Raw genomic sequence first — 22,410 nt, forward strand, 5'->3', positions numbered from 1 at the left:
GGGTGCTGCAGCCCTTCCAGCAGGTTTTTGAGAGCAGCTGGGAGAACCAATGGTTGGTGGAGAGTGTTCAACACAAGTGCACTGTATCCAGATGAACCCCCCAGCATGGCAGCTACTTAAAGCACTCCCTAAACTCCTCCAAAAGAAGGGGAGGGATCACCCAAAGGCAGCTTCTAAAAGCCTTTTGCAGTCATTAGTGCTGTCCCCTGTGCTGCAAGCTGCCTGCACTGAGCATGCCCACATCTGCAATGTGCTCACATTTCAAAGGCGGTGCTCCTAACCAGCTGCATCTCAAGAAATCGAGAACTTTTTAATTTTTTTGTTCTTTTTTTTTTTTTTTTTTTTTTTTTTTTTTTTTTTTTTTTTTTTAAGATACCATGCCAAGTCTTTTGAAATGAAAGCTGGGGCAGGCCTAGTGGAGATTAATGTAGGAAAAATGCTGCTGGCTTGATAAGCCACAGATGTCTGTGAGATTTGTGGACGTTGCTGACAGCTCGTGATGGTTTGCAGATTGCGAGGTCCCCTGGCTCCAGGACCAATGTGCTGAATCCATGCCTGGAGGTACAGGGCAGGGTTTGGCCCAGTGTTTGGATAAATGGTTTGAGAAGACCTGGAAGAAAAACTGGTCTAGATCCACTGTATCATTGCAGAGTTTGTCTTAAGTGCTGCAGCTATTTATGCAGAAGAGTGGCCTTTTTTTTTTTATTTTAATAATGTCAGTATTAGCAACGGTTTTTTATAATATTGTAATGAAGTAAGTTGGTGAAACTCTGTGAAAGCATAATATGGTGATGGAAACTCAGGTTACTGCACCAACTTTGGAAAATTGAAAAGGTTGACTTTTGTTTGTGGAATCATTCCTAGTGGGTGGACAGGAGCTGGGCCTCTGCTAACTCTGCATACTTAATTAAAACTACGCAAATTTTTTCAAGCAAGACTTTCATTGTGTCCTGTTAGGTGGTACCAGTAACACCAAGGAATTGACAGACAATTGTTTCTTGCTCTTTTTAAACTCAGTATTGTCCTGTCATCAAACACTGTCACAGGAGCAGTGTGGAGTGTGACAGAAGGTCCCTCTGTTAGGAAATGGGCTGATATGAGTGCTTTGTTTTAAGACAGTTACAGATAATTGCATATATAAAAATACAACAAAATTAATAATTTCTTGGCATTGGGCACACATATAGACTGCATAATTTATGAGATACTGCCAGTTAAACTATTTGTGGATCAAGCTCTGTTGTTTTCACATACTTCACTGACTTGTCAGCATACAGGAAGTTATCCCTCACATGCTGTCAGTGACTCCTCATGCAGAAATCCCCTGGGAGTCTCATCCTCTGTTCAGATTAAGGTTCTTCCAAAGCTGCATTCTTGCATGCCCTGATATTGTATGCTTAGGTTTATTTTAGGCAGAAAATTAAATTAAATCAGTTGTTAGTTTTAATTTTGAAGTGATGCTTTTTCATCAGCTTAAAATACCTTTATGGGCCCTGATGTTTATATGCAACTTGTTGGTACCAATACTTTTCATATCTGGATAAAAGGAATTAGTACAATCCTTGTTCTAAAGGTTTTGGGAAAATGCAGAAAATTGCTTTGCCAAAATGTTAAAAATAAGATAAAGATAATTAACAAAAGATAATTTGAACCAAAATAGCCTTTGGGGGTTTTTTGTATGTGTGGTTTTTTGGGTTATGTTTGGAGGTTTTTTTTTTGGGGGGAGTGGTGTTTGTTTTTTTTTTTTTATTTGGCTTTTTGTGAGGTTTTGTGAGTTTTTTTCTTTTGGTTTGTTTATTTATTTGATTGTTTTAGGGGGTTTTCTTCCTCAAAACAACAAGAAGGTTTTTCTGTAAAGTTTTGATATATGCTAGGCAAGGAAGTAAATCTCTAAAAAGTGATTTAAATAAATCTATAATAGGAATCTATGCATATGCTTGCGAATAAATTAGCGAAGAACCAGGCCTCTCTTGTCATCTTTGTAATGCTGCCTTTTTTTCCTGCTGACAGCCTCTGTTGCTCACCCAGGCTGGTACCTTTTGCCCTGTGTCTGATCAACAACTCCTGGTAGAATTCAGAGACAACTGTGTTTAGTGTGCATATATTTATTGGAAAAACTTGTACATTGGTAGTTCACGTAAGCTGATTGAAGCAGCTAAAAAATAATTTCCATAAATGATAGGAAAACTTTTATTCCATGTAGCCTCAAAAGCAGCAATAGTTTTAGGGGAATTTGAGAGGAAAATCACAGAAGGGTTGGAGGGGACCTTAAAAATCATCTCATTCCAACCCCCTTGGTCAGGAACACCTTCCACTAAAGTTCAAGGAACACTAAATGTTCCTTGAACACTTCCAGGAATGGGGTATCCACAGGTTCTCTGGGCAGCATCTTCCAGTATCCCACCACCCTCACAGTAAAGAGCTTTTTCTTAAAATCTGTCCTCTTTCAGTTTAAAACCATTCCTCCTTGTCTTGTCACTCTTTCCCCATGTAAAAGCTGCTCTTGCTTTCTTCCATAAGCTCCCTTTAAGTACTGGAAGGCCACAATGAGGAGCTGAAAACCTCTCAGCCCAGTTTCAGATTGGCAGTGCTCCAACCCTCTGATCACCTTGGTGGTTCTGCTCTAAGCCTATCTAACAGGTCCACCCCTTTCTCCAGGTGGGGTTGCATGAGGGCAGAGTAGGGGGGCACAATCCCTTGGGAGATTGGGAAACTTGACTGCCAGTGAAGACTGAGGCAAAGAACTCATTGACTACCTCAGCTTTCTCCATATCTGTTGTCACCAGTTCTCTCTTCTCTTACTAATCCAATCCTGTACACCCTCCTTGGCCTTTCCTTTCTGACCTAGGTACTTACAGAATCCCTTCTTGTTATTCTTCACATCCCTTGGCAGGTCCTATTCCATCTCTGCCTTAGCTTTTCTGATCTTGTACCTACACATCCAAATTATGGCTTCAGTTACCCAAAATATTTGAGTATTTGAGGAAGAAAATTGAAAATGCTTTCATTTCAGTTCCTCTATAAAATAAAAAGTTTGAAACATGTTCTTTGGAGTAGGTTAATAGGATGGAGACTGGCTACGTTATATAGTATATTATGTATAAAATGAGCTTGAGCCTCTAGATCTTTACAATATTCTGTGCTCACAGTTTGGGGCAGAAGCATATGGAGGATAAAAAGTGCTATACATCATGCTCATCTGATATTTTTGCTTATGAACACAAAAAAGCCTGATATAGCAATAATAAATAGCTGCTGTCACCTACTGCCACCATGATGGTAACAAAGGGAACTCTGATATCTACATTTACAAAGGGTGAACAGAGACAATGCGCAAATGAGCCCCAGGGAATTACCTCTTGTCAGCTCTTCTGTTTGTGGCTTGTTAGTGCAAAGACATCTCCTGCTCTTGTTCACTTTGTGGCGCTTGTGGGGCTCTTGGTCAAGTTCACACACCAAGTTACCATTTAAACTCCTATATCCTTGGGTGGCATTTAGAACAGTATTCAGAGCATTATTTTTCTTTAGCCAGGGGACCAAATGATTACTTCATCAGCTGGAGATTGCTATGTGCCTCTGCAGGGAAATCCATCACCATCATAATGTAAATTCACCTCTAGGAATTCTGCAATGCACAGCAGGGTAAAAATGTCCCCCCCCATTCCAGGCAAGGTTTCTTTTAGGTAGCTCATCTGTTGTGCCAACCTGCCATGGGGAATGACTTCAGCATTGCTCAAGACTTTATTGTGTGAATCTGTAGGATAAAATATAAGCACACTTTAATGAGGACCTAAAAACCAAGATTTTCCACAAAATGCTGTGCTGAACTGTGACTTCTAAATAGTTCTTAGTGCCTTATTTTCATGCTCCTACTGGTTACGTTATTTAAATCCATTATATTTGGGGTGGAAAGGTTCTGTAATCTGAAAATGTCTTAACACAGCAGCTATCTGAATAAAATTGCTTGTGAAAAATCCTTTGTGGGAATAAGAATATGAAATTCACCATATAAAACTGGCAATGCTACATAAAATCCCTGCAGGACTGGGTGGGGGCGATGTGTATGTTTGGGGTTTGGTTTAGTTTTTTTAAGAATAAGGGAAAAGTATAATTTATGCCTGGATAATTAGTGGTGTATTACCACTGAAATGTACACCGCTTAGAGGAATAGTCACTGGCACCTTTCACACCTGCACAGGGTATGAAATTCCAAACAATTAAAACAATTAATGTCTCCTCCTGAAAAAAGTCTATTGTGCTTTGGCAAAAGAGCGTATTGGGGGACTTGTAAAAAATGTGATAAAACAGAATGTGTGATAAATGGAAAATGTGCTGTCAAAGACCTTGACACATTTTTTCATTCCCAAAAGTAGATATGGATAACTTTGTGAACTAGTGTCACTTGCCAAGATGAATTTATTGCAGTATTCCATGTGAAAGGCTTTTGCTTTTCAAGAATTGTGGCAGAGGGGTTTTGTTCTGCTAGAAACAAAAGTGTGGTGCCATTTGGTCTTTTGGTCAAAAACAGAAAACAAGTAGTAGGGGTTAAAAGTCATCTTAAAAGTGAACAATTTGTCTGTATTTCTACTTATATTCTATCTGAAAGGAACTCTAAAAAGGGAGGATATCACACAAGTTTTTAGTAATTTATTTTATGAAATTGTAGTTCCATGTGTCCTGGCCTTGCTGTTTAGGTGTTGATTCTCTATTTTTTTCAAAGGGCAGGAAGACTGCAGTGTATCAATCACTTCATTTTTACACTTTGTGCATTCTATGAATGTCATCAGACTTTAAGTCATCACATGGAAGAAATTTTATATGTACCCTGAGAAAGCAAATACCTAAAAAGGAGACTCTCTTTAGCTGACAGCTCCTAAATACCATTAATAAGTGTTTGTGGCAGTATATTAAAATAATTTCTTTAGAAGAGAAATTTAACAGAAGTCGTTTAACAGAAAGAGGGGGAAAATGCATTTTACTTCCATTAGTTAGTGTTTCATGGCCATCTTTATAGAGAAATGGAGAAAAAGCATTTAAGAAAATGAAAGCTCAAATCCTGTGCATCCCTGGTGCAAAGCAGAAAAAGGCACCAGCACTCCATGGGCCCTTGGTGCCATCCCTCTCCCAGTTCTCTATTTTTGGAAGGCTCTCTAGAAGGTCAGTAGGAAACATAACTCCTGGCTCCTAAGGCAAAAGCAGCCTGGATTATCATCCATGTGAAACTAAAGACAGGGTGCGAGCAGAGAGCAAATAGTTACTCCTGTTAGTATTTCCTAGATGAATGCAAGCAGCTTAAATTTCAGTTGTTCTAAATTAGCTGCTGAATTAAAAAAAAATATTTAGCTCTATTTTGTTTCCCCTTGGTCAATCGTTCATTTTTTCCATCTAATGCTTGAAACCTAATCACCATTGCTGAGAAAATATTTCAGGAAGCTATCTCGACAAAGCATTCAACTGTAAATATTAAGAGAGAAACATTTTGTCAGTTTGACAAGAATAAATCATATATCATACATTCATAATCATACAATTTGTTCCCTTTTAATGTGCAATTGCTGCATTTTTATTAGGAAGCCATTGAACACTAATATTGATAATTTGTGTTTTATTAGAAATGGCAATTGAAGGAAGAAATTGTTGGAAGCTCCAGCTCTCCAACAAGTATGTTCTCATGAGCACAACAGTACCAGGGAAGGGTTTTGGTTGTCATGGCTGAGACTGTGGTTGCCTGCACATCCCTCATTACGAATTGTGGCTTTGTTTCTCTTGTGCCAACCGGTGGCTGTGACTTTCTTGAAGAAATCTCAGTACACTCTTCCTCCAAGAAGAGCTGAGTTTGTCTTGTCTCTTTAAAAAACTTCTAAATAAAAAGTTTTTAAACTAAAATAATTAAGTATGTTTAGAAGTTGTATTTGAAATTGCAGTCCCTCAGAAGGGGACAAAGCACCGATTTCACCATTCGATAAATGCCATAAGCTGATTTATGGCGTCTTTTGACACTCGGTCATGTGGCAGAGGCAAAGGAGCAGCTGGTAATGGAACCAGTAAAAGTTAAAGAGGAGGAAATGCTATATTACAGAAGCAGAGGGATATTATTAGCTCCTGCACTCTGCTAGAGGTGTTGCTTGGGATGAGAGAAGTTCTTTAGGAGGCCGGACAAATTTCCCAGAGATTTCCAGAACAGGTATTTCACAGTGGGAGCTGGTCTGGACCAGACTGTGCCACACAGAAATAAGGGGCCACAGATGCAGAGAGGTGCTGAACAATCACATAACTGAGTCCAACTCTAGCAGTGTATTCTTGCTAAGAGAGATTTCTTTACTGTAATTGTGTGTGCTGGATGAGAGATTAAAAAAACAATATCATGAGTTGAGGCAGCTTGGGGAATTAAAACTTGAACTTTTTCTGAGCGTTACATTATCAAATTGGGAAGGACCAAGGTGAACCTTCACTTTGTAGATGGCAAAGGGCAGACACTGACAATAGCATCTGGATTGCAACATCCCTAACACATGGTTAAAATCACAGTTCCTGTCCTTTATAGCTCTCTGTATGGGAAATGTGGACTACCCCCTCTCTTAATCTTACCAAGCTCACCCTTACAGGCTTGAGTCTTGCTCAGACATCTCTCCATGAGAAACTGTTCCAGACACTGATTACTGACAGTGCAACCTCCTTCTCCTATTTTGCATGTCAGAAGATAAGCCCCCTGAGTGGGCTAGGAAAGTGTGAGATGCTATAATGTGTATGAATTTAAATGTTTATGAGGGGTAAAAAGGCAAGAAAAATTATCATTAGTAATATTTAGCTTTAAAAAAACTCAAACCAAATGAAAACTCCACAATATCCCATCCCAAATTTCTTAGAAAGAATCTCTTTGTGTAGGAACTACAGAAAGAGCGTTAGAAGGGCCAAGAAGGAAGAATTCTCACACTTTAAAAAGTGCATGTGATAGCAAATGAGGCCAGTTCTGCATCAATATGGGATTTCTGTGACTCTTCCCTTCGTATATTCCAGATGAAATAACCCTTTCCTAAATACTGAGTTGAAGCATACTGACGTAAGGATACTGTTGACACTTGTGCAGTGGCTTTTTCTTTATCAGTTAGAGGTATCTGTGAAATGGAAAGCTTACCATTAATAATTAATGTAGTTTCTTCTGCCTTTCATTTCTGTGTCTGCCAAACTGGATATATTAAATTTCTTGAGCTTTGCTTCCATCATAGTTTTGATAATCTCATATCCTCATTGCCATTATTTATATTGCCTTGATCCATCTTGCAAAATGAGGTCAAGTTCTCATTTAAGGCTGCATCTAGATCATCCTTGATCTATGTCCTATCACACTTCTTTTTCTTTGCTTCCTTGCTCTTCTCCTCTTACTTGTACACAACTGTCATGTTGCTGTTTGTTCTGAATTACAACTCTTCTATTTGTAAAATAGCACTTGTTCAAGTTGTGTTTAAATTATATTCAAAAATAGAATTCTTTTAGAAGGCAGTGGGGAATTTTTCATATACTCCTTACTCTCTTCTAAATCCATTTTACACTTTAAAAAGCCAAGTGTATATTTCTGTCAACTTAAAAAAAATTGCTATGTTTTATTTATTTATTAAAAAAAAAAGTAAAAGAAAAAGAAAAAACTAACAAAGAGGAAAAGCAACAGCTTCCAAACTGCAGATTGAAAATTAGCTTGTCCTTAGCAAGTGAGATGGTTTTGGCAGCAATCACACTAAACAGGGATTTTCCAATCTTGGCTGCTAACATGAGATTCCTTGTTTAGGATCACATTGCTTGTAGATTACAGAATTGGCCACAGAATAGACACACTACTCGAATGACAGATTTGTCCAACCTGTGCTGTGTTACAGGAAACAGGGCCATGTTTTGTAAACCAGAGCTAATATTTTCCATCTGTAACCAAGTACAAGGCTGATGAAGGACATAAAGAATATTCTGAACTTGAGAGCGACTGGAAGAAGAAATACTGAGTCTTTTAAAAAATACATTTTTTGTTTATTTCTTTTATGATCTTGCAGCCTGAAACTGCAACACGTGAATACCTATCCCGAGGGCAGGGCTCCAAGTTACAGACCAGGAGTTGAGCTGCAGGGAGGTGATTGGACCAGCTCATCAATGCTCCCAGGCTTTACCTCATGAGGTCCTAATGCCCTTGGTCCCTGTGTGATATGTTGCAGTGTCCCCAAGTGGATTAGTGGCAGATGACCTTATGTGTTTGGATAGATGCTGGTTTGTGGGACATTTAGTGCTCCTTGTTCCTTTGGACTAAAAAGGTCATGGTGCCAACTTGAGATACTTTTATGATTTGTCCTTGGTAGTGGACAGCTTTCTTGGCAGATGCTGATGCATTTTCAAAATTGATTTAAAAAGAAGGGGAGGCTCTGTGTTGGGAACAGGGAGCTCTGTCAAAAGCTTTGCTGAACTCATCATGTGTGTACCAAGTGTGTGCGGACAGGAATTCCCATTTTCAAGAACTATTTTGAAGATGGGGCCAGAGGTGCCAGTGTGAGAGCTGTCTAAGACTGAAAGAAAAAAAATCCTATAATGGCTCTCAGTGGCTGATGATGGAGACGCTCACCAGGCTGGGACTTCCAGGGTGCTGAAGTGGTGTACCCAGAAAACTGGGTTTGTGCAGAACACACAGCCACAAAAGCTCCACGGTTGTGGAAGAGGATTTCTGAAAGGGCAGAATTTGGCTCAAAGTGTTTCTCTGAGGTTGTGGTGCCTGCAGCAGTTATTGGGCTGTGTTTTAACCACAGGGTGAAAAATGCTGCCTGTGTAAAGCAAATACTCCTCTGCCCACTTGTATTCAAGAGCAATAACTGCACAAAGCCTGTGACTGGCTAATTCCAGGGTGGATTGGTTTGGGGTTTTTGCCATTAAGAGTGTCAGTCCTGTAAACCACACACACTTCTACCCTCATTTCCATCTGCTCAGAGCAGCACATGGCTCATCTAGGACTGTGGTGGAGGTGTTTTAAAGTACTCCTAGAAAGTAGGTTTTAGGTATAAAAAGTAGCAAATCACTGGTGTGAAACACAACTCACTTATGTGTTTCAACACAAAAATAAAGTGTCAGGGGTGACTGTCTTTTACCAGACAATGGACCTGGCTGTAATTTTTTTATAATTATGGTACATGGAAAAACAACTTATTTAACTTCTCAGTGTTTATAAAACAAAAATATACTTTATTTGAAATTTTAGTATCAAATAGAATGGTTTTCTTCTGAGTAACAAACATTTTTAGGAGAAAATAGATTGAAGTGATGTTACAGCCCCAACTCACAGTAGGTTATGTAAGAGAAATATTGATACCCTCTCAAATGGAAACAGGATTTGGGTCTGTTACTCCAAAGACTCTCTTATCATACCTTAAGCAGAAAATGTTTATTAAAATAGTGATGAAAAACATTGGAGAGTGCAATTAGAAGGTAGTTAATCAGGGGGAATGGGTGCTGTCTTAAGATGACTGCTATTCCAAAATGCTGGTCTTATTAAGACTTTGAGCAATGCTCTGGGACATGTTTTCATGTTTGTAACTATAATTTGAGTGTTGGAATACTAACAATTCAAATTAGCTTCAAAGGGAAATTTTGAGGTATCTAGTTGTAAGTGTGAACAGTGGTATTGTTTTAATGTAATTTTTTTTTATGAAGAAATAATCATTGATGCTTATGTTGAGGTTTAGTTTAGAGTTCAAGGTTTGCTGAAGTCTGATTTGATAAACAGAGAAGCCTCATTATCAACAGCTCACATTAATTATAGGGAAATAAGACAGCAGAGCTGAGCATCATTTCCCGTAATTTCAGCCAAGAGGAATTGAAAGAGCAGCACTTTGGTGGTTGCTGTGTGGGGATGATACTGAGTTTGGAATTGAAGCACTTGTTTCAGTTAAACTCTTACAGTAAAGCACATCATCCCAAAGCAAGAGCTAGTGCTGGAATTGCTGAATGCTGCCTTATTCCTTCTAAAAAGGCCATGGACAATTGACTATCTCTATTCACTGGGTCAGGACCCAGGGTGGGGATGTTTTCAGGCTGCTCCAGATAAAGGCTGGTCCTAAGTCTGCTACCTTATACCAGTCTTGGTCAGTCAGTTTCAGGGCAGGCACTTCTTGTTCCATGCACAGGCTGCTCCCCTTGTCTGCTGTTGATTTTAGGAATAGTACCAAACCTGGGAAATAGAGGTGTTTCAGAAAAAGAGAGGTAGGTGAGCCAATGTAACTGGTGGACCTTTACACATCTGCAGCTACAAGATAAAGACCAGCTTTAGCAGACACATTTCTGCTCATCATTTGCCAGAAAGAACCATGCTGATTGTGACTAGGTTCTGCTTATTGTGGCTTTGTTTATGAGTGGAATTGGAACTGGCTTTAAGGCTGCCAACCAAAGGGTTCAAGCATACATTTATTGTGGACACATACCCCTGCATGTGTAGGATGAGAGCTGACACCTGCAGGAACCTGCTCCTCTTTGGAGCAAGGTTAAATTTCAGTGTTCTTAAACTGAACAAAACAGTTCTGTAAGGTTTAAAGCAGTGGTTAGTGCTGAGATGGAGGCTCCAGCTCAGGAAAATTGAGGCTGATGGTTTGGTTCTTGGGTCCTTGCACTTCAGAGTAAGTTGGATGAGGAAAAGGAGAATTCTTTATCCCGTTCAGTGCTGGTCAAGGACAAAGCCAACTTGCTAAAGAGAGCCAGCATTGCAGCTCCCACTACCAGGACCCCAGCTGGACCCTGTAACTGGTTGCTAGCTTTGATTCCAAGGAATTACCAGTCTGGATCTGGTGACAGCTAAGGATGAAGGCTAGCCCTGGGACTGCAGATTTCCTTCTGCTCTTTGTTGGGATTGTGTTGCCTAGGGCCTCATCCTGGGGCAGTGCTTGCAGATGGGATTAATACCAGATTAAAGAAAAGTATAGGATGGGACCATAATGAATTAAATACCTTGTTTCTTCAGTTCTTCACGTTTGTGGTAAACTGACTTTTCTGCCTGTGTCCAACTCACTCAGAAGCTCCTTTTGTGGGTGATGAGCCAATCTCTGTGCAGAACTCTGGCCCTTTACATTTCTTTCCAATGGTAAATTGTTATTTATAGAAAGCCTGTGGAATTATTTGCTGTATGTTTTAAAAAGCAAGCCAGATGAGGAACAAAAATAATTTAGATTCAAATTCTTTTAAGTCCAAGATGTATGTTAGCTCTGCTGATATTCATGAGATCCACTAAAAATCTGCATTATGGCCGTTTGGATTTGTTCGGTTCTTCTTTTATCTTGCAAAAAATTTGGAACTTCAGCCTAATTAAACCCTGGGAAAATAATAATTTAGTCCCGCTGAAAATTTGATAAGCAGACATGGAAGAAGGTGGTGCATAAACTGTTAATTGTTGTCGTGTGAGAAGCATACAAACAGGAGGAATATCTGGAGCAAAGTGGGACTGTAGTGTTACTGTTTGGGGAAAGCTGTTGTTTTGCAAAATATTTCTCTGGATTAGGGAATAACCTGGGATGCCCTGGAGACATACCTGGGCACCAAGTCAGAGCCATGCATAAACACATGGCAAACGACTGACTTGCTCTTGGCCCTGACCATTTGCTTTTCCATTTGCACAGCGCGACGGGTTGGCCAAACCACGCAGGCAAAACAAGAGGCTGCCACCTCCCTGTGGCACAACCACGAGCTCCTGAGGCAAGGAAAGTCTTTGAGAGAGCAGTAAGAACAGCCAAAGCCAGGTGGGATTGCAAGCTGCTGGGAGAACATTAGGGAAGGATGGGGGGAAAGCTGCAGTATTTGTAAATATTATTATCTGCACCGAGTGCAACGTGCCTTGGTGTTGTGAAAAGCTTTGGCAGTGCTTTGCAGCGAATTACGTCTGCAGTGAAATGTGAGCAGATGAAAACTGGAAGCAATCATGCTAAACACTCCTGAGGCTTTGCCCTTCCAAATGTTTATGTTTATGTAGCTCCTGTTTTGATCACCTTGCAAGCTGAGCATTTTCCCTTTCCTCCTTGGATTTTAAGGGAACAGCAGACTGATAAAGGGGAGGATTTCTGTTCCTCCTCCACTCTCATATCCTGTTTGGAAGATGAGTTAAATGCTCTGGCAAGCAGAGCTGAAGCAGGACCCTAAGCTTTTGGGAGACCTAATGAGGGTCTGTGTTGTGTGTCTAGTACTCTCAGGAGGCCTGTCAGGCTAGAAACAGGACTTTTGGTGTTGTTAAAATGTGAGAAAAATTAAGTTTTTATTTCCTGTCTTAAAAAACACCAAACTGGCTCAGCCCTGCACGTTATGGTGGCCTGTGCTCAGGTCCTTGGTGAGCCTGGGCTTTCCCAGTCCATCCCTGATCCTCCAACACATTTTCTGTGCAGTTAAGACAGCCTGGGGCTCATGAGTTAAAACAGAAGGTGCTGGGGTGCCATTCCCCTCCCTGGTACACATCATCCACACTTTCCCCACCATGGAGGACGCTCCTGGAGGCTGATATTTCATATCACCACGTTGCCATGCCCGACTGTGACAAGGAGAAAATTTTACTCACTCGCCTCATTGGGTTGCAAACCTTTATGAATACCGCAACTAATAACCCCGGTAAGTGGAAGATTAATTTCTATACCACCTGGCAGCAAGCTGTGGATTAGGCTGCTGTCCCTCGTGTGGGTTTAATGCTGGAGGAATGGGGCACTTGAGCACCCAGACAATCAGCCTCTTGTTTAAACAATGAGCTTCTCGGTCTTGTTAGTCAGCGCTCTTAAATTTTCATTTTATTCTGGTATGCAGGCTTGTGTGATGTGGAGAATTGCTTCAGCACAGAGAGACTGCAAACCTGTTCAATTAAAGGAAATGCTCAGATCCAGCTGTTGGAGTCCTATGAATGCCAGTACTCCTCTCAGAGTAAGTAAGACCAACACACTCTGCTCTTGGAACAGATACACGATTTGCTCCTGAAAAAAGAGCCTTTGTTGGGAGAGGATGATTGAGGAAAGGCGGAGGAATGCAAAGCGTGGTGCAGAAAATGCCCAGTGAGACCAGGTTTTCTGCAGATAACAGAGAGGGCTCTATAGCATGAACATTCTAATGAGGCACCATCAGAAGCACGTAGGGTACAAGCTCCTGTTACAGCTATAGAATTATCTTGCAAGTTTTGTAAATGCTTTCTTCTCATGAAAAAACGTATGTTGTGGAGTAACTTAGTCTATGCTTTCACTTCCAAGGAACAGGCCAACAAGCACAGCCCTGGTGTGTGACCATACACTGCACTGTTTGTGCCTGGGCTTTCAGTTGCCTTAGTTTTGGAGACAGGTTTCTGCGCCCATTTGTAGGTGACAGAGGTGTTGGGGCAGTGTCAAATGGTCACCTAGATATGCCAGATGTTTTTGTACAGGTCTTTTTGTAAAAGACCTTTTATATCTTTTATGTATTTCTACGCATATCAATAGAGATAATATTATTTATTTAAAAATATAATATTTTATATATATATATAAAGGGCTCTAGCTATTTCATTAGGTGCTGAATTCACTTCAGCTACAAATGCACAGCAGCTGACCTAATGCTTGTGTCTTAACCAAGAGCTGAGTTCCCTAAGACTGAGGCAGGGAAAGGAAGACATTGGAATGGGATAAACCACGGGATTGAAATGATGGGCCTCGCCTGAATGGCAGAAGCCATCTCCCCACAGGCACCTCACCCCAGAGCAGGGGCTGGTAACCTCTTGTCTCACTTCAGGAACCATCAGATCTCTGAAAATGCAGTTTTCTCCACTCCTGCTGTTGCTTCCCTCCTCAATCTCAGTTTGTTGACTGTTCAAAAATTGTGACATGGGGGCTTTAAAAATATTCTCAGTTTCAGCTGCTGAGGTGGAAATGTGTTTCTGGCTGGCCCTCAGTGGCAGGCAGGCAGGCTGCTGCTGGTCCCTAGGCAGCACTTGTGCCGTTTGTCACACAGGCTAAAACAGGAAAGGGGTCATTTTAATTTACTAGCTGGGCCTTGGAGGTGCACAGGACTGCACCCCACATGCTAAACTAGGTAATAAAGTCTTGGTTGTTAATTGGGTGCCCCAAGTGTCTTTTTTAGTCAAAGTATATGTCCATCTTCCCCCTTACATAGATATATATGTACACATATGTAAATATATCTGTACTTGTGTGTGGCTCTGTGTGTGTGCATATAAATACACACACACCTCTACAGATACATCTTTCATGTACATGTTAAAAAAATATAAATGCCTGACTTTATTGCCAGGTTGAGAAAGGTCTCTGGAGCTTTAAATCAGTGCAGAAGATGAAGCAGCTGTTGGGTTAAATCTTTGCAGCTTTTCTATTGTGTGATTCTTGTTTCAGGCAGCAGCTGAGCCCACAGGCTCTCTACAAGAAATTTTGCTGAAGAAATCCCCTCTGCACGTGGCCAGCAGCCTAAATCAGCCTTTTCTGGTGGAGGGTGAAACAGTGGAAGACCTTTGAAGGGAGTTGCTGCCATGGGCTTTGACTGGCTGTGAGGTATGTACAGCACCCATTGCACCTGCTTCATCTATTTATTGTTAAAGTGTATTTTATAGACACGTTGCTAGCACCAGATTGAAGATTGCTTTGTAAATCAAAAATAAATAATTCTAACTGTCTGCATGATATGACGTATATATGGTTTTCTTTCAGGTAAGTTAAAATGCAAAAACCAGGGAACAATTGTGGTCCAGCTGATGAGGTGGTATAAATCAAGAGTTGGGACACTAAGGTGAGTGGGCAGAAAACAAACACTTAATGCCTCTCTGCACTGCTCCTCTGTGTTTGGGGCAACTGAAAACAGGGTAAACAGTAAAAACCAGCTCCAGAGCCCAGGCTTTGCTGGGTTTTTGACCCACTGACCAGTGTAGATGCTTGCAAGACCTTTCCCACAGCAGGCTGGCAGCCTGACCTTCCCTTAGGGTTACAAACCCAGGTTGTTGCAATGAGAAACCCTTCCAGCCTTGAAAACCCAGCGGGGCTGCAGTCAGAATCCTGCTGCACAGCAGCCAGACTGGCTGGCACCCCAACAGGGCCCAGACAGCTGCAGCTGGCCATGACAGCACCCGTGCTGGGCAGGGGTGGAGCAGCGCACCTCTGGGGGGAATGCAGTGGCACCCAGGGGTGCTGCTTCTTGCACTGCACCAACCACTCATGCTGAGACACAAACCCCTCGCACGTGCCCCAAGTGCACACCACACTGGGGACACAAAACACACAACACCCTCTGCTGCACAGCACTGACACACTGCACACATGGAAAGCAAAGTAGGTGTGTGCTGCAGACGTGGGGTACAAGCCACATCTGCCACTGTTGTGACAGGTAGAAGAATTATAAAAGAAAGGCCTCATAAAATCAGGCCTACTCTATTAGATTAATAGCAGGCTTGTCATCTCTTCTAAGTGTACTTAAGCAATTTGCAAGTTCCCATGCGAAAACAGTCTTGGTATGAAAGGTTCATTAACATAACAACCTACTCTTGGGTTGAAAAATAAGTGCATTTATGTAAGCAGTAAGATCTGTTCCATGAGAATCTATACAGGAAAAAATGTAAACAACATGAATCTTAGCAGGTACACACAAATCACCTTCTGACCAAAATAAACTACCAGCCAATAGGTACTGCACAGGAGGTCTGTGAAACCTGTATAAAATCAGTGATGCGAATAAAGAATTGGCTTTTCCCGCGGGAAGAAAACGGAGTCTCGGGTGCCTTATTACAGGAGCTGATGGCCCGAGGCTGCCGCGGGAAAGGCGGGACCGAGAGACGGAATGCGGAGAGCCGCGAACGAGCCGCCCGCAGCCGGGATCCGGGCGGCGAAGACACAGAGCAGCGAAAGGCTCCGGCTGCGGATCCGGGCGGGCGGGGACGGCCCCGAACACAGCGGGGAGCGCACAGGAACGAACCGAGACACAGAGACAGGAACACAGAAACAGGAACACAGAAACACACACACACAGACACACACACACACACAGACACACAGAGAGCAGCGGAGCTCCCGGGGAGGCACCGCCCGGGGCGGAGGCGGGACCGGGAGATGCAGCGCGGCCGCTGAGACAGGGATGGGGAGAGACGGCGGGAAGCGGCGCCGCGCCCCGAACATGGATTTACGCCCCGCGGAGTGTGAAATTACGCGCCGCGGCGCGTAGTATGACTTTACATGCCATGAAAATTTGAATTTAAGCGCCGCAGAGTGTGAAATTACGCGGCCCGGCGCGTAATATGAAATTACGCGGCGCGGGGCGTAGTATGACTTTACATGCCATGAAAGTTTGAATTTACGCGCCGCGAAGTATGAAAATACGCGCCGCGCAATATGAAATTGACGCGACGCGCCGCGTAGTATGGATTTACAGGACATGAAAATTTGAATTTACTCGCCGCGCAGTATGAATTTAAGCGCCGCGAAGTATGAATTTACGCGCCGCGGCGCGTAGTATGACTTTACATGCCATGAAAATTTGAATTTACGCGCCGCGCAGTATGAATCTACGCGCCGCGCAGTATGAATCTACGCGCCGCGCAGTATGAATCTACGCGCCGCGCAGTATGAAGTTACGCGCCGCGGAAGATAAAGCTACGCGCCACAGTCCGCGGGCGGCCCGCGGGGCGAGGCCCAGCCCCAGACCGTAAACCCCGGTAACATCGCGGCAGGCTCCGCACGCCCATTCCGCTGCCGGAACCTCCGCCGCGGGACCGGACTCGGCCCGGGCCCTGCGGAGACGGAACCTGTGTGCGGCGCCCCCGCGAAATGGTTCCGGCGGGAAACAGTGTCCCCGGGAGGCCGCGGGGGCCGGGGCGGCTCCGGCGGGTGAGTTTTGTCCTCCGGAAAGCCCCGGGCCCCGCTCGGTTCGCAGCTCCGTGGGGAAGGCGGAGCTCGGCAGACGGCAGGAGGCGGAGCACATTCCCGGCTCCCAGCCCTTCCCGGAGCGGAAGGCTCCGGTGCCGTTCCCTGCGCGGGCTTTCCAAAGCCCCGGCGGCTCTGCCCCGCCTGGGCGGGAGCCCCGAGCGCTCGGTGCCTTTAACCTTCTCTGTGTTTTCGGTGTCACTCACACGGCGGCGTTTGTTGTCTCCTGCCCCGCGGATCCCTGTCAGCTCACACGGTTTGTTGCTGTCTCCTTGCCCGCAGCAGCCGCGGGGTGACAGCTCCCGGGCTGCTCTTTCTCCTTCCCTCTGTCCCTTTCCCTGCGCCGCTGCCCCAGCGCCGAGCGGGCTCCGGCCGCCGCTGCTTAATGAAGCTTTACGCCTTGTGTTTGTGTGCCATGGAAACGTGTGGATAGAGGTTTTAACAGTTTATTCTGTTTTCTGACTGAAGTCTAATTTTTTTTACAGTGTTACGATTGCTGGAGAGATAGAAAGCAATAAATACAGTGGCTGATTACCTATCAAAGACTTCAGCATAATCTAATTTCTTTAACAAGAACGTTAACATGAATTAGGGTCTGCTGAAGCTGGTCTTTATCTTGTAGCTGCAGATATGTAAAGGTCCACCAGTTACATTGGCTCACCTACCTCTCTTTTTCTGAAACACCTCTATTATTCTTAATTACAGATGAAATTACACAAAATACAATCGCGAGGAGCTACTCAGCCGTTCAGCAGTCTGCCAATTATATTATTTTATCTTTTTTCAGTAACCCTGCACTCTAAAGTCTTACTCAAATTCTGTTTCTGTGAGATTTGCAGTTGCCATGGGTTTTTCTCATAAATAAATTACTTATAAGTTTAATATGCTTGTTGTCACTTTTATTCCTCCAGTATACCATCATGCTGTTATTTCTGTTACAGATTGTTCACTTTTTCATTTTCTTTTTGTTAATAGAATAAGCTACATCTTGTCATATCTGTAACTTTTAAAGGTACTAATTTGCAGTTATATTTACTTAAGATCCAATAATATAATGCTGTGTTACCTCCTATTGAGCAGGCTAAGTCTTATTAAGTAAATTTTGTAAATGTCATGTCTGCTAAGTTTAGGTTTTATTAAGTTTAGACAGTGTTTTATAGAGATCACAGATCATAAATTCAGTATTAATAATGATTAACTTTGAGTTTCCTTAAGTGTACCAAAAAATTAAGTAGTAAGAAAACCACCAGCCAATAGGTGCTGTACACGAGGTCTGTGAAAACTGTATAAAATAAGTTACGTGAATAAAGAATTGGCCTTTCCCGCATGAAGAAAATCTTCTCTTTTTTTAGAGTCTCAGCTAACTTATTACAATAACCCACACTCGGTGGGGGCAGGATCTGGGTGCTATTCCTGCTTTCCCAGTTCAGGTTTCCCAGCCACTTCCTTTCTTATTGGTGGGATTGACAGTAAGCAAAAGCAGAGCACATCCCCCCTGGGTAGCAGAGCAGAGACAGCAGCATTCACCATCTCCATCCTTCCCTCTGCCCATCACCTTTAACTAAAGACCAAATAACATCGATCATATTTGTCTTAGACCATCTCAGCCTTCCCAAAGCACTTACCCTGTTGACCCTCAGTAATACCAGGATGCATTCAAGTCTTGCCTGAGGCAATGCTGTGCCTGGTGGTACAAACTGAGCCATGCACAGCGCAAAGGCACAGCTGGACACCTCAGGAGCAGAAACCTGTTACAAGCTGGAGACTGACACTTATTTCCCCCAAAAATTTAATAACTGGTTAATTTCAGTGTCCTACCTGAGTCACCTGTTTGAAGCCAAGTAACCAAAACCAACAACAAAAAAGCTTTTATACCTTAGCATTATGATACAGCAACCATCCCTCTGCAGTGTGGGCTTCAAGTTGGTTGTCTAATTCACAACTGTCTGGTCAAAGTTCCCTTACATTTGCCAAATTATATGCCCCCTTTCCCAAGTAAAACATCCCATCTCAGTAAGGTGGTTAACAACACACCCTCTCTCCCCTCAGGGGAAGCAGATGCACACTCCAACTCTCGCAGCAAGCATAACCTCTGCAGAAGCAAGTCAGAGGGAGCCCCCAAACAACTCTCTCTGTGCCTGTGCTGTGGCACAACAGATGCCAGGAGAGAGTCAGCCTGTTCCCCAGTGTAACCCAACTCCCCTGTGCCACAGCCTGAGTGTTTCGGCTGTGAGTGTGCCTTAGCAGGAATGCTGCAGGAAGGACAGTGCTCCTGGGTGCTAAGCATAGCTCTGATGGTCACACATCTTCCTTCTGGCTGGAGAGACTTGCATGCCCAGCAGGCAGAGACCTGCCTTTCTCACATAACTGATGTTAGTAAGCCAAGTCTGGAGCAAGAGCTGCATTTTGATTGATCCTGGACAGAGTAACTCACCAGGTTTGCTGTGGTGGAAGGCTCCTGGAACTTAAAAAAAAAATGCTATTAAGCTGCTTCATGTTCTATCTCAGGGTGCAAGCCTGTGCTGGGGCTGAGGAGGCCAGGACCTACTGTTTTGGTGGTTTTTTTTAATTAATTGTTTATGCATTGAGTCAGAAACAGGTAAGGCACTCTCCTCCCCTCTGGAGTCCTTCAGCATCTGAGTGTCACTTGCTCTGCTCACCAAGAGCCACCACCAAAAGCCACTCCCAGCTTGAGGCCACCAGCAGCACATCCTTGGAGTTCACTGCGGAAGAAACAACTACTTTACATACAGAGTTTATGGAATTTGGAAGCACTGAACAGCTCAGAATTTGCACAAAAGGAGGGCACATTTTCAGTGAAACTGAAGTATGAGCACTACCTCCACCAACACCCTTCTGAGGTACCAATTTCATGAGTAGTAACAACAGAGGGGCACTAGGTAGTTTCTCCCAGGCCTTGTCAAAGGGAAAGGACACTAGGGATCCTTTGTTTTTTCTGAATGAAGGTTTTAAATTGCACATCCAAGTCCCATTTTAGAAGGGATTTTGACTCCAATAAGAAAGAAAGCTGTTGGTGGTAGGGATGAGGGGGACCTGCATGCCTTGCTGGTGAAGGGTTACACAATGTGTGACAGCTAACACAAGGTGTGCTGGTGACTTCTCCCATCCTGAAACTCAGGCAAATCCACTGCAGCCCGCTGACCATCACAGGAGTCCTCACAAGTGTGGACAGGTACACTCAGCAAGCAGAGAAACCTAAATCAGGCACAATCACATCAAACAGCAAGTTCTCACAAAAAAAAAAAAAAAAAGAAAAAAAAAAAAAAAAAAAAAAATCAGATTATTACAGGTGCAATTTAGCATAGCATAACACCAGCTCATGATGCCATGGTCAAAACATCTGCTGAACTACCACCACAACTTGACTTTCTATGAAGTACTAAAGTTTGTATCTCTAACCTTGAGTTTAATGCATCTTAAAGGTAAGTTTCCATGTTACACTAATATATTCTGACATGTGTATGCCAAGGTATACAATAATTAATATTTGAACACTTAGGCACAAGAGCAGAGTTCCAGAAACTGAACAAAAGCCTCTTCATAGGTTATCTAGTTTATCCTGCCATTATTCCGTAGTGAAAAATACATCCACAATGGTCCCCATAGATTCATGTGCATCCATACCTGATCCATGCTTGTCAGCTACATAATGCCCTCTATTGTGAAGTTTGTAAATAAGCAATGCTGGACAATCTTACTTCTAGGGACATCTTTCGTATTGTCTAAACTTACTCCTTGTCTTTGGCAGTTGTATTTCATCTGTCCTTCTCCTCTGACTGAGGGCAAGCAGATAATTTCCTTCATTGCCCCCCCACCTTGGGTGTCACATTTTCTAGACCCAGTTGTGGATTTAATTCCAGTGACACAGAGGAAGGAGCAGCCTCCTGTCTCTTAGTTTAATGGTCAGAGAAGTCAAGCAGAAAATCCCCCATATGGCGTCAGTAACTTTTATCCTGTGACCCAAGAGACATCATTCATGTTGCAACTTGGAACCCATGGAAAGCATTCCTGTTTGTCACCAAAGAGCAATGGGGGTTTGATGCAAATGTTGTGGACACAGCCACGTTAGACTGATGGAGTCCAAACTGACAACTGCTTAAAGAACTAAACTTGCCTTTGTGCATCCTGCAGGAGAGTGATTGGCATCATCCACTAAAGCCTCAGTACATGCAGTCATCAAATATACCTTTGCATGCTTAGAAGGGTAAACATTAGGTTGTGGGTTTTTAGGAAACTAGAAGTTTTTTTCTGCTTCTTAACCTGTTTCTGTGATATTTTAACCAGCTGCTTATCTGCTGCAATACAGTCTGGCTGTATTGATCTAATCATCTAGATTAGCACAGGTTTATTCTCATTCCTGTGTGGCACACAGTCATTTATCCCCAACCTCAAAAGCAATGGCGGCAAAAAGGAACTGATGCCTAGTTATTCACCCTCAAATAATGAGGCTCGTATGGAAATTCTGGCACACATATAACCTGCCATCAGGGTTTAATGCACACCTTCATTTTCCAGGGGATTACAGAAGTTTTGTCAGTCACATTGCAACAGTACCATTTGCTTGGGCCCACTGTTTGAGACTACCTCTAGTGCAGCACTGCACATGGGATGGGTACAGCTAATAAAGGTACTTTTTCTAACCTAGCAATAGCTTTGGACCAGCTGCCTTCACTAAGAGAAAGGCCAGAAAGACTTATTTTGCCTTCTTTGTCCCCAGTATGCAGCTACATGATATGTTCTGGAAACTTTGAATATTTGAAACAAGAGATAGTCATTTGTCTTTATGAGCTGCATCAAATGGTGGATTTGGAACAGTTGGGAGCATGCAGAGCAAGGGTAGGAACGAGGAAACTTGGTTTGCTTCCTTGGTAACAAAATCTACAGCACAGCAGGAGAACAGAGCATGATAATTAGGGAATTACAGCTGTTAGTCACAGAAAATATGCTGCAGTTGCAGGTCAGGGACCTGAGGTTGTAGCACAGGAAGGAAAACTGTAATTTAGAGTCTGCAAGGAACTCACTGCATGCATTAGACTTCTTGCTACTTATAGCATCTCTACACCTGTTTTCCAGGGTGGAAATCAAACAGACAAGAGCAGAGATCATCAACAAGCCACCAAGGAAATAGAGTTTCCCTACAATAGTCAGGACAAGAACTATTTTTAATGAGAAATAGATATTCCATTGACTCTTGTTAATTCTCCCTCTTTCTAAGCAGGGCAATCAGAAGTGAACTTTAGAACGAGGGAGATGACAAAACTTGATCCATGTAGTTATTCTGGGAGCTAGCAGCTCCCTTAAGAAGCACCAGTTGTTACAAGGGATGAATAATGCAAGTCCCACTGAAACAGGGCTTGGCTTGGAGACCTCTGTATGTTAACCCAGAGCCTTGTATTAGTTTCCTGCAGGGAAGGGAACTGAAGGATACAAAGGGAAAGACAAGCTTCAGACTGAATGCAATACCACTTGATTTTCCTACTCTTCACCTTCAAAATGCCAAACTCTAATCAAGTGCTCA

The sequence above is a fragment of the Sylvia atricapilla genome, chromosome 6, assembly GCF_009819655.1.
Source record: "Sylvia atricapilla isolate bSylAtr1 chromosome 6, bSylAtr1.pri, whole genome shotgun sequence".
Lineage (NCBI taxonomy): Eukaryota > Metazoa > Chordata > Aves > Passeriformes > Sylviidae > Sylvia > Sylvia atricapilla.